Consider the following 13,061-nt stretch of genomic DNA (forward strand, 5'->3'; position numbering starts at 1 on the left):
CCCATGGGTGCTAAATTTAACGTTGATAGCTAGACGCACCGAGATCAAGTTGGTCCTCCTTACCCTATACCATGTCTCTCTAGAGAGTCATATTTCCCCAGATAGGATAATTCTTTTAAAAGCGGAGGAAGACTTTGAAGACAAAAGTGGAAAAGAGGTAACGGAAAGACCTCAACCTACTCTTCATCCTCAATGAAGAACTTTGGATTATGGGGCTTATTTAGATTATAGGAAGATGGAGTAGGTGAGGGTGCACCTAGCAAAGGCTTTTGAAAGGTCATATTGAGCACGGGAATGCTCGACAACTTATCCTTCAAAATTTCAACATCCTCCTCACACTTATCCGGCGGTTCGGGCTCAACAACTTGAGACAACTCAAGTGAGGGAAAGGGATGAGATGCAAGCTCCCAAGAAAGAGATACATTTGATGTTGACCAAGGAAGAGAATGAATAGGTGGATGAATATTAAGCAAAGAATTCACCTCCGAAATGGAATTATCAAGATTAAAATCCTCATAATTAAAATGAGCTAAGCATGTTTTTAGAGGATCCTCAATTAAAGGAGGCGCATCAAGCAAGGGATTATGTAGGGGCTGTGCTGGATTTTTATAGGATACAATCTCATCATCATTAATTTCCTCATTTTGAACCACAAATTCTTCAATTTTTTGTGTGGCTACAATTTGATCTTCACCCACTATTTCTTCATTTTCACATGCGGTAACCACTTGAACATTCTCGTGATGAAAATTACTAGAAGTAAACTCATCATTCATAGAATTCTCTTTTGGATTGACCACAAGTTCAATTGGAAATTCTTCTTCCTTTTCCTGATTTAGAACATCAACCATTTGTTGAATTTGGGCTATTTGGTCATCTAAATCAACTCTAGATTGGGAATGAGAATAGGCAGTGGATTACATGCTAACAATGTCATCCAACATTTGCTTGTTGGACTCCATCATTTGCGTATGCATAGACTCTATCATTTGTTCGTTGGCAGCTATTAACTCATCCAATGGAGACGGTAGAAAAGGAGAAGAAGAGGGCTGGAAATAATAATCATTGGGTTGAAAATTGGAGTGAAAATGTTGCCCAAGAGATTGTGGGGCTGAATTTCCTATGTCAAGCCACAAGAAGTTTTGATGATCTCCTGAACCCGAGTTATAACCATTGAAGTATGGATCACTACCCGGTTCAGAGAAATTTGCATTTGGTTGCTCTAGATAAAAATCCGAGAATTGTCTCGTTGGAAGACAATCTCTTGTATGATGTGTATTACTAGAGCAAAAAGCACAAAACGCATGTGGTGTGTAGAATTGAGTTAGAAGATAGTTATCCTCCATCTAGGAGTAATTCAACAACACACAAAGTAATCAACACAACACTTCATCACCATAACCTCCACATATGATATTCCCTTTCTCCTCAATTATCAAGACAAAAATTAAATTGGCCACGACAAGGACCGATGCTTGGAATTGAAAATACACAATAAAGATTAGCCTCGACAAGATCAAAAGAAGGTCAAAAGACTTACTCGGGGTCCTCTAGACTTACAATTTGCTAGCATTCCCACGGCGAGCTTCGAGTTCCTAGAATCTCACTTACAACTTAAAGATGATTAAAACACACAAGGAATATTCACAAAACATGATATTCACAATCAAACTAAAATTTAACCCTAGAACTTTGGTCGCTAAACCGTTTGCAGTCCCCGGCAACGGCGCTAAAAATTTGATCGGTTGATCAACTATACATCAACTTTCGCAATAGCATGAATCATTGTAAAATAGGGCTATTGGTCAGGTAAGTCGAACCACTGGGACTACGCTAATCTATGGCAACCTAAGTGTCTAGAGTCATTTTAAAGTGATAAGGAGTAATAAGGGTTTGTTTGATGGTCACTAAACTAGAAATGTAAAGATGCATAAACTAGTAGATTGCAAGGAATGTAAAGATGTGAAATACAAGTAGAGAGAAACTAGGGAAATGAATCCGCTCCAACCCTATACACATTCTAGATTGAGATTAAATAGGGAAAATCAACATAAATGATGGCCATGACACATAACAACCCTTGGTTACTATACTATCCTCAAGAGGTTCATTAAATCAAAAACAAGAATAATCCATCAAAGATTCACATGCTTGAACTACCTAAACTAGGGTGTAGTCTTCAACACGCTCCCTAAGCCAAAGATTATCAAGCCCTTAATTAAATGATGAGAGCACACAAAGTTAAGAATCAAGTATAAACCATCAAAGGGCATCCTAAGCAATGATTTATCAAAGTTCTCAAACTCCATGCCATTAAAACCATTCCATGATCTAACTTCCATTGTCACAATGGAAATGCAAGCAATATGATTAGGAAGAGAAACCATCTAAAACAAGATGAATAGCTCAAAATAATCATGTATAGACATTAGAATTCATTACAACACATATGATGCTTTAGATCATAAAATCACCAACAATAATACATTGAAATCCCAAAAGTAAAATCTACACTAGAACATGCTTACAAGGGAGGGGCTTCATCACCTCCCTAGAGAAGATTTAGTTACCCATAGGAGCAATGGAAGAAGGAAGAAGCTTGAAGACCTCCTCCATTTTCGTGCTGCCTTCTTCAAGCTTAAAGAACTCTATCTCCTTGCTCTCTTCTCTCCCCAAAATCTCATCCAAACTCCCCTCAGAGATGTGTGGCTCTTATCCCTCTTATCTACCACCAAACTAGGCTCTCTCTCCCCCCCCTAGGAACATCTCCAACCACCTCATAAAGAAGGAAATCAGAAAATTGAAGGAACCAAGAAACAAGTGGCTGAAATAGTGATTTTTCGGAGACAAACTGCCCTAAATTCGAGTGCTCGAATTTGGGCCTCGAGCACTCAAAAATTGGGCAGAATGCCTATTCTCCATTTGCTCTGCCCGGACCTACTTTGATGAAATGGCCATAACTTTGCACTCCGAACTCTGAATGATGAACTGTTTGAAGATTTGGAAAGCTAATTCAGAGATTTAAATACTTTATGTTTTGGTGGAGATCCAATTCTAAATAATGGTTGGTAGAAAATGAAGATCAAGGCAGAATTTCATTGCTGCCAGGCAGTTCTGCGCACCTCTGGTAACAAGGCCATAAATCTCTGCTCCGAGCTCCGAATGACAAACCATTTGAAGATTCAGAAAGCTAATTCAGAGCTCTAAATATGCCATTTTATAATGGAAGTCCAGATCTCGAGGTTTTTGGGTCAAAAGTGGCAATCACAATCGAGTTCCACTGCTGCCTGAAATTCAGCTTTTGAGCACATTGTTGATCAAAAATCCACAACACCTTATTTTTGCTCCTTTTGGACCAAGGAACCTAAAAATACATAAAAACATAGAAATGAAGATAATCTACATAAATTAACATACAACGGACTTTACTAATGCAATTTAGGGCGCTTGAATATACAATATTCGGCGCTTATCATACTCCAACTTTGATTTGTTTCATTCATGTATTTATATCATGATTCTTGTTGCTTTGTATAACATGTTTCTATGTTGTTGAAATGCATGGATGATGTGATTTATGCTAGAAACACTCTAAGGTAGCTTAGGATGCTCCTTGAGTCTCACTTGGACATAGACGTTAGGTGGCATGAGCCCCTTTAACATGTTTCACCTTAAGGTGATAAATTTGTAAAATGCTAGGTTGATGCATGCTCATCTCCTACGAGTAGCTTTATGTTACTCACCCCTACGATACTGGGGCATATTTCAGGTACGAAGACTTGGTTCGTGAAGCCTAGCATTCCTTGGATGTCGTGTAGCTTTCAAGTTTCCATTTCATGCAAATGTTAGCATGAAATGTCATTTTGTAGACTTATATGTCAAAATATGTATATTTGATTCCATGTATGTAATGTGTACATAATTGCACTCCTTTCAATGTATTTGACATGTATGAGATGAGGCCGGAGGCCAATGACATGTGTATTAACTTCATGAAATATTATGAAAACCTTGAAAAATCGCAAGTCATTGCTTCACCATGGTTGCATCCGGTGTGGGAATTTCATTTTCATTTTTTCATAGGGTCTTATTAATCTTGTGTGAAGTGTGACCAAGGGCCAAATGGTCATTTGACTCCATTTTACATTTTTGGATTTCATGTTTTCCATTCCAAGTCCATTTTTGCCTTTTCGCCTGTTGGCGGGTCGGATTTTGTATCGGCTATATTTTTAAGCCATGGACCATTGAAGCACGTCTAAATAGGTAAGTTACGTTTGCGTGCATGGTCGTTTCCGGGCAAAACCTTATTGTTTGTGTTTTGAGCCTCTTGTGAATTCATTTCGCATTTTTTTTTGCATATTCTGATCTAGGGGCATTATGGACCTTTCACATCAATTTTATTTTCTTCTTTTGATATGGTTAAATAGAAAATATGATTTTAGGAGGGGTTTCTTCTTCGTGTTTTTCTAGAAAATGTCGTCTTGGTACCGGAAATCCCTCGTGAAGTTTCAGCTTGCAGTTTTCATTTAGCAGCTTTATGACCCTCTTGTTCAGTTCTGATCTAGGGGCATTTTTGGGATTTTACAATGAGTTTTTTTCGATTCCGTCAGCTTTGTCGGGTAGAAAACTCGATTTTAGGGGGGGTTTCTTCTTCGTGTTTTTCCAGAAAAACTCGTCTTGACCTTCGTTTCAAGCCTCAGTTCTGGGCAGATCAAAAAAAATGTAGCAGCAGCCAAGGGCTGCCACCATGCCATGTCTTTGGGCGCCGGCATGCACGCCGGTGGGCTCGCGCATGGGCGCCGTGTGCGCCATGGCCCCTCGTCGGGCTGCCGCAACGTCAATTTTTCTTTTGGGCTTTTCTCCTTCGTCCGGACTCTGATTCAAGTGAATTTTTTTTTGAACTTGACTAATTTTTCGCTGTCTTTCCAACGGTGTGCTCGGTTGCACCCGGTTCTTCATGGATAATTACCAGTTTACCCTTTTTGGCCTTAAGTGCTCGTTTTTCTTCGTCATGCCGTTTCTCCTTCGTCCGGACTCCGAATCATGCGATTCTTGAGTCCATCTTGATTAGTTTTTCATTGTCCTTCTAGCGGTGTGCTCGGTGGCACCCGAATCTACAGTTTTTAGAAGTGACTATTTTGTCCATGGGGGCTTATTTGTCATATTTTTGATCTTTTGCTTCCGCATCAGTTCTTGTTGAGTTCCACGACCTCATGGAAGGTCACTTTGACTTCTTAGAGTCTTGTTTTCTGTTTTCGCTTCGGCATTCGGATCCGTTATCGGATCATCCTTACAGTTCATCATAGGACACGCTGGCAAAACCAGGGTCGTCACATTAAATACAAAATAATCTCTAAATAATTAAAATAATTAATCCTCAACACCAACTCTTCCACCTAAGCCCGCTACTAAAAATCCTCAAGCATCCTCGGTACCTGAAACCGTAGGGGGGTGAAACGGGGGAAGTCCCAGTAGGAAAAACCATAACAAGAATCTCAAAGAGTTTCATGAAAATGAGTTCACAAAATATAAATATATTTTTGAACGAAAATATGTATATGCAATTTAAGCAAAAGAGCTGTCACAAAATATTTGAGATAAAATCATCTATATATATATTATGTAACATAATTTAAATAAACCATAATTCACTAATTAAATAATAAATCTCTAATTAATAAGCCTCCAATTTAATTAAATAATCAATCTCTGAAACTAAAAAGTCATGAAATAAACATAATTTTAACTCTTAAAAATCCGGGTTGTCACATTCTCCACCACTTAAAAAGAATTTCGTCCCGAAATTCAGATCCAACGATTTTCGCATACCCGAAAACAACAAAAGTGGTTAAACAAAATCTAAAAATCCTTACCCCAGGCGATGTGAAATTTAGTGACATGAAAAACATTGTGGTAACTGACAGTGCTAGTTACCCGCCCACACACTCCGTAACCGTTGTGGTAACTAGACGATGCCGTCACCCGCCCACAAAATAAAACCAATAGTAATTAGGGACACCTGCCCCTAATCACTGATAGTAATCATCCTAATAGCTGTCAGTGAACGACATCCAGACACACACACCCGGCTACGAGTGGTAGCTAGTCAATACTAAACACTCACCCACACACACCCGACAACATCATCACTAAACTCACACTTCCAGCTGGATACAGGCTCTGATACCATTCTGTCACGATCCGAATTTTTTCTAAGTAAAATCCTCGATTTATTCAAATTAAAATATTTCAATATACACATAGGATCTCAAAAGAAATAAAATTCTCTTTATTGATACAAGTCAATTCCTCAAATTAAATACAAAATAATCTCTAAATAATTAAAATAATTAATCCTTAACACCAACTCTTCCACCTAAGTGATAAGCACCGAATATTGCATATTCAAGCGCCCTTATTTGCATTAGTTAAATCCATTATTTTATCATTTTCATATTCTAGCTTCATTTGCATGCTTTTGTTTATTTTCAGGTTGGTTCCCCAAAGAGAGTTAAAAGAGACGCTTTGACGAGTTCTTAAAGAATCAAAGCACGCCGTTGCCAGGGACCTTCATTTTGGCCAAGATTAATGATCCATGGGACTCATGACGCTCTATGCAAAAAGTTTTAGGAAGAATTGCCGCATCTTTGGGCAGAGCCAAATCATTTCAGGTTGCAAGAAGCAAATTGGTGCAAGGCTGTAACAGCGCGGGCCCCGGTTCATTTTCCATCAGATTTTGGCCTCCAATTCTGACCCTTTGTATGTGCGAATTTGGTCTTTAGTAAAACATGAAATATGAAGGGATATGAGTCATCTTTCCTTAGACATAAAGTTTGCCTCATTTGGAGTTCGGAGCAAAGAGTTATGTCATTTTTACCAAAGGTGTGCAGAACAGCCTGGCAGCAGTGAAGTTCAACTTTGGTCTTCATTTTAGACCCACCAAACTTGAGAACTGGACTTCCATTAAAACATGGCGTACTTAGAGCTTTGAATTAGCTTCCCAAATCATCAAATGTTTCATCATTTAGAGTTCGGAGAAGAAAGTTATGGCTTTTTTACCAAAGTAGTGCAAAGTAGATCAAGTGGAAGAGTGTAAGCTGATGAAATTTCGAGCGCTCGAAGGGCTTACTCCGAGCGCTCGAAAATTAGGCAGAATGCTCTCTGGGAACCATCATTTTAGCCCACTTGCACCTTGATTCCCTCAATTCTGATTTTCATCTTTATGAATTGGTTGGATATGTCTTTTGGTAGAAAAGAAGGGCCTTGTTTGGTAGGGTTTGGTTGACAAGATGTATATAAGGTGGGGGGGAACCACACATAACAGATATATCTCATCTTGGCAAGATTTTTAGAGAGAAAAAGAGGAGGAGAAGATAGAGTTCTTGTGGCCAAGAATAGGGAGCTCGAAAATGGAGGGATCTTCCAAGCTTCTTCCTTCTTCTAGGGCTTCCATGGGTAACTAATTCCTCCTCTAGGGAGGTGATGAAGCCCCTCCCTTGTAAACATGATCTAGTATAGCTCTATTTTGGGGATTACAATGTATTTTCTATGGTCTTTTCATAACCAAGAGCACTTTATTTGTTGTAATGAATGTTGATATTTGTATGGATGATTTCTTTAAGTTGATTATCTTGTTTTAGATGATGTCTTATATTAATCATATTGCTTGAGTTTTCATGGTGAGAATGGCGACAAGGTTATGAAATGGTTTAATGGCATGTTGATAAGTACTTTAATAGATCATTGGTTAGGCGATGCCTTTGATGGTTTATGCTTATTTCTTACCTTCATGTGCTTTATCATGTTATCTAGGGCTTGATAATCTTTCATTCAAGTAAATGTGGTTAAGCTACACCTTAGTTAGGTAGTTTAAACATGTTCACCTTTAATGGATCATGCTTGCTTGAGATTTAAGGTACATCTTGTTGATTATATGGCAACTATGTGTTGCTATATATTTCTTGACCATCATATATTGTTTTTCCCCCAATTTAGCTCTAATCTAGCATGTGTATAGGGATGGAGGCGGATTCACTTCCCTAGTCCTCTTTACTTGTATTTCATCTCCTTTAAATTCTTGGAAGCTTTTATTTTATGCATCTTAATTTCATAGCTTAAGTGACAACCAACAAATCCTCTCTGAACACCCCATATCATTCTAAAAAGAGTCTAGACACTTAGGTTGCCATAGATTAGCGCAGTCCCAGTGGTTCGACTTACTCGAGCAATAGCCCTATTTTACAATGATTCGTGCTATTGCGAAGGTTGATTTATTATAGATCGAATTCTTAACCGATCACTAAGCCCGCTACTAAAAATCCTCAAGCATCCTCGGAACCTGAAACTGTAGGGAGGTGAAATGGGGGAAGTCCTAGTAGGAAAAACCATAACAAGAATTTCAAAGAGTTTCATGAAAATGAGTTCACAAAATATAAATATATTTTTGAACAAAAATACGTCTATGCAATTTAAGCAAAAGAGCAGTCACAAAATATTTGAGATAAAATCATCCAGGCAATTCAAGGTATAAAGAACCCTACATTATAAAATAAATAAATCATGGATAATCTGAGCACCAAAAATTCGCACTGTCTGTCAATCTCGGCCCTCTCGGCATCTCTATCCTCAAAACTCTCTCTGTATGATTTTTCCTTAATTTTTTCTATCTCTTCTTCACCAAACAAATGCCCATATAAATAGACCGTTTCAACCGACCCAATACAAATATCTACCGACAAAAATCAAATCAAAGGACATGTAGACAGACACCTACTTTCTCATCTCTTATCTTCATTAATTTTTATACACAATATCAATCTCTCACTCCAACACATTAGAGCAAAGCCACGTGTAAAACAAAGGTCAAATAAATTTGGCCAAAAAGTCACCAAGTGGACTTGTACCATATCATTACAAATTCAATTTTTTTCTTTCTTTTTACACTTTTTGATTCAGCCAACCTATCCATTCAACTAGTCACCTTCGGCTGGCAGTATTCTTTAGCACACAATATATATATATATATATATATATATATATATATATATAGCAACAAAAACCAAAAGTAAACCCGTTAAATGGGACCCGCCAATCACCATTCCTTTTATCCCATTTTTCTTCACACTCTCGGTTGTGTGCTTCAACAGACAAATATATATATGTGCATATATATCTTACACATGCAACAAGGAAACCAAATCAACCAATTTCTCTCTCCTCCTTATCCCATTTCGGCACTGCTCCCCACTCCATCAGATATGCAATGTATATATAACATATACTCAAGTGCAATAAAAATAAAATTTAAGCCCATAAAATCCTAAATATGGGACCCGTAAAATAAACCACAATTCAATCACAATCTCTTCACTCTCAATTCGGCAGCCACCTGTTCTCTCTTAGAACAAGTAAACATATATATATATATACACATATATATATATATATATATATATATATATATATGTTTATCCACATGCCAACCATCAGAATATAATTCCCATTTTGCTTCCTTCTTTCTCATCCCAATCTTGGCTCACTGCTTGCATCAAACAGACATAATATATATATATATATATATATATATATATATTATGTAACATAATTTAAATAAACCATAATTCACTAATTAAATAATAAATCTTTAATTGATAAGCCTCCAATTTAATTAAATAATCAATCTCTGAAACTAAAAAGTCATGAAATAAACATAATTTTAACTCTTAAAAATCCGGGTTGTCACAGACCACGTCTTTCTCAAGATTTCTCCACGGAAGGGACTTTTGAGATTTCGGCAGACGGGGCAAGTTGTCTCCTAGGTTCATTAGACCAGTTCAGATTTTGGAGTGCGTTAGTGAAGTTGCTTATCATTTGGCATTACCGCCAGACCTGGATAGGGTTCATGACGTCTTTCATGTATCTATGTTGAGGAAGTACGAGCTGGATCCATAGCATGTTTTACGATAGACTGATGTTATTGTTGATGAGGACGTGACCTACGAGGAGGGTCCAGTCCAGATTCTTGATTCACGGGAGCAGGTTTTGCAGAACAAGACCATTCCATTGGTTAAGGTCTTATGGAGACATCACGGTGTTGAGGAGGCTACATGGGAGCTCGAATAGGAGGTTCGCTCTCGGTATCCCCATTTGTTCTCTCTTTCAGGTATGACTCGATTTCGGGGACGAAATCTTTTTAAGGAGGGTAGGTTGTAATGACCCGGTCTTTTTCCTCATTTTCCTTTTTTGGTGATATTCTTTTTTTTGTCTTTTTCCTATTTTGTCTTTTCCCTATTTCGTCTTTTTCTCATTTATCATTTTTCCTAGCATAACCTCACTTCTCGTGCATAAATTTGATTCCGATTTTGCATTCATCCGTGATATTTGATTTCCATGATATTGGTATTCTTGCTTTTGTAGAAAAGCATACTAAATGTTTACTTTTCTTGTTAAGGGCATAGATGCATGACTTTTTGTAATTATTCATAACTTTTGGGGTTTTAGTGTAATTATGTAAAATAATTATTTTTCATTTTAGGGACCTTTTTGAAATTTATTTTGGAAATATTTTGAAAAAGGACATGTTTGTTGTAACGACCCGGAAATTTTCCTCCCTTTCCATAATCCTGAAATTTTACGAATGAATTTTTTTTTCGTTTAATTTCCTTTTCTGAGTTCAGTTCTACGTCACCTGGTGTCATCTAGAGAGCTTAAAAATGATTTCTGAGACTCTTTTCCATGGATTGACAACTTCCTTTGAGGACCGAGTAATTTCCACATTTTTCGTTTTTTGACACTATGCGCTATTTCGTCCTTTTCCCTATCTATCTTTTCCCCGTTTGTCAGTTTTTGGCATAACCTCTCTTCTCATGCTTGGAGTTAGTTTTTGAATTCACGTGTGTTCATCTTGAGTGGTTTCCACGAAATACGTATCTTTACTTTTACAGGAAAGTACTCTGGTTGCTCCCGGTGTTCATAGGGGCATGGATGCACAAATCTTAGGAATCTTTTACTTTTCTTGGGGTGTTTTTTATAAATATCTTTTGAAGATATTTTATTTCAGGGGGTATCTAAGAAAATATCTTTTGGAAGATATTTTCATTCTGGGGCAGTTTTACAGTTAGCCCTTTTTGTAGGGGCCATTGTGCAATTAACGAAAGTTATTGCAAAATACCTTGTTTTGAGGCAGAATTCTCATACAGGATTCATTTTCACATTTCTTTGAGTCTTGTACTCATAAAATATCCTTCTGGTCATTTTTCTCCAGTTTCGCGATTTTCGACCCCAATTAGCGCCGAACTTGTTCGGGCCATAACTTTCTGCTCGGGACTCAATTTTTGACTCCATTTTTTCGTTATTCATATTTTCTCATTTTAAATCTTTTTTGTTCACGGAGTTTCACTGTTTGAGCGCGTATGCTCAAAATTCACTTTTCCGGACCTGGCGGGACCCTTTCGGGGCACTTTTTTCTTTAAATAGGAGGCCTTAAGAGAAAAAGTCAGATTTTTCTCTCTCTCTCCTCTCTTCTGGCCGGAATCCATGGCAGCCATGGCTGCCATCATCTCTCTCCTCTTTTGGTCCAGTTTTCCTTGGTGAAAAGTTTTCGGCCTTAACGTTTATTGTTCCCCTCGACGTATTCTACCTTATGCCCTTATTAGAACCTGTTTCTGACCATTTTTCGAGTTCAAGTTTGAAGTCAAGTTGTGTTTTTCATGGGGCTTCTTGCGGATTCTTGTTCACGGTGTTGTCCCCGACAAAACCCTTCGGTATCGTCGGATTCGGAGCACTTTCCTTTTGGTGGGGATCTCAAATCGAGGTAGGGGGTGTTATAGGTTTAATTTTTGTTATATAGCATGTTATTGATGCTTATACAACATGTTTACATGCTTAAATATGAAATCTAGGGATTTTATTATTTAATTTTCTTGTATTAGATTTGATTTTCCTAGTTGCTCATAGTTTGTTTTAAACATGTAGCATGGTATTATATTACTCCATAATATGGTCATTGACATATATTAAATTAGGAGTATTTGAACAAGTAATAAAGATTTTATTTAATATTTATCTTGAATGGAAGATTAATTCATGTGGCCTTACCTAGCTTGAAATTAATGTGTGTTAGCATATTATCTAAGGCTTTAATTCACTCTTCAACATAGGTAAATTTAAGAGTAATTGGAGATGTTTTGAAATCTAGAGAATATTTTATTAATTGATTAATTAATTTATTCCGAGTGTACTATTCACTCCATTTGAAATCCAACTTGATATTCATGATGTGTATGCTATGTAGTTTCACATATATTAAATCTAGAATATTTGATTAGGTTTTGAAATCTATCATTTATTATTTTTCTAGTATTAAAGTTTAATACTCATGGCCGTGTCTTGCTTAGAATCCACTTGTATCATGCTCTTAAATCAAGTCTTGACATGTTGTATAACATACATTAAATTGAGATCATTTGGAAGACTTTTGAAATCTAGAGGTTTTAATTAAAAGGATTAATTAAAATCAATTCAATGGTTCCTTGAACTTGACTAAGTGTCTAACTTGTTTTCCATGAATTCCTTGACAAGTTCCTTTTCGAGAATAATCGGATAAGTTTTGAAACTTATATTCATTTAATTCCTTTGTATAGAACTTAACTCACATGGTTGTGCCTTGCATGAAATGAACTTGTAACTTGACATTGGACTTATCCTTGACATGATCCTTGATTTTCCTTGTAATCTTGATAATTTAATCTCTTAAGTAGATTGAATTCATCCTTATGCTTCCATTGAGTTAATCATGCATTGATATTGTATTCTTGTTAAACTCATGAATTGTACTTGTATTTCATGAACTTATATCTCTTTGTCAAGCATCGTGATCCCTTGTATCTTGGTTTCATTAATGTATTTAATGAACTTGCTCATTTGTCTTGGAATGGTTTACTTACACTTGTGTTGCTTAGTAAGTACTTGAATCATGTATCTTATGCTTGTGGTATATTTGCTTCAATGAAATTCTTATGCTTTGTATCTTGGTTATGATGTATATAGATTCATACAATGTT

Source organism: Cornus florida, unplaced genomic scaffold (genome assembly GCF_030987335.1).
Source record: "Cornus florida cultivar Cherokee Brave unplaced genomic scaffold, ASM3098733v1 CherokeeBrave_3.0.0_Hap2_Chr11, whole genome shotgun sequence".
Taxonomy (NCBI): domain Eukaryota; kingdom Viridiplantae; phylum Streptophyta; class Magnoliopsida; order Cornales; family Cornaceae; genus Cornus; species Cornus florida.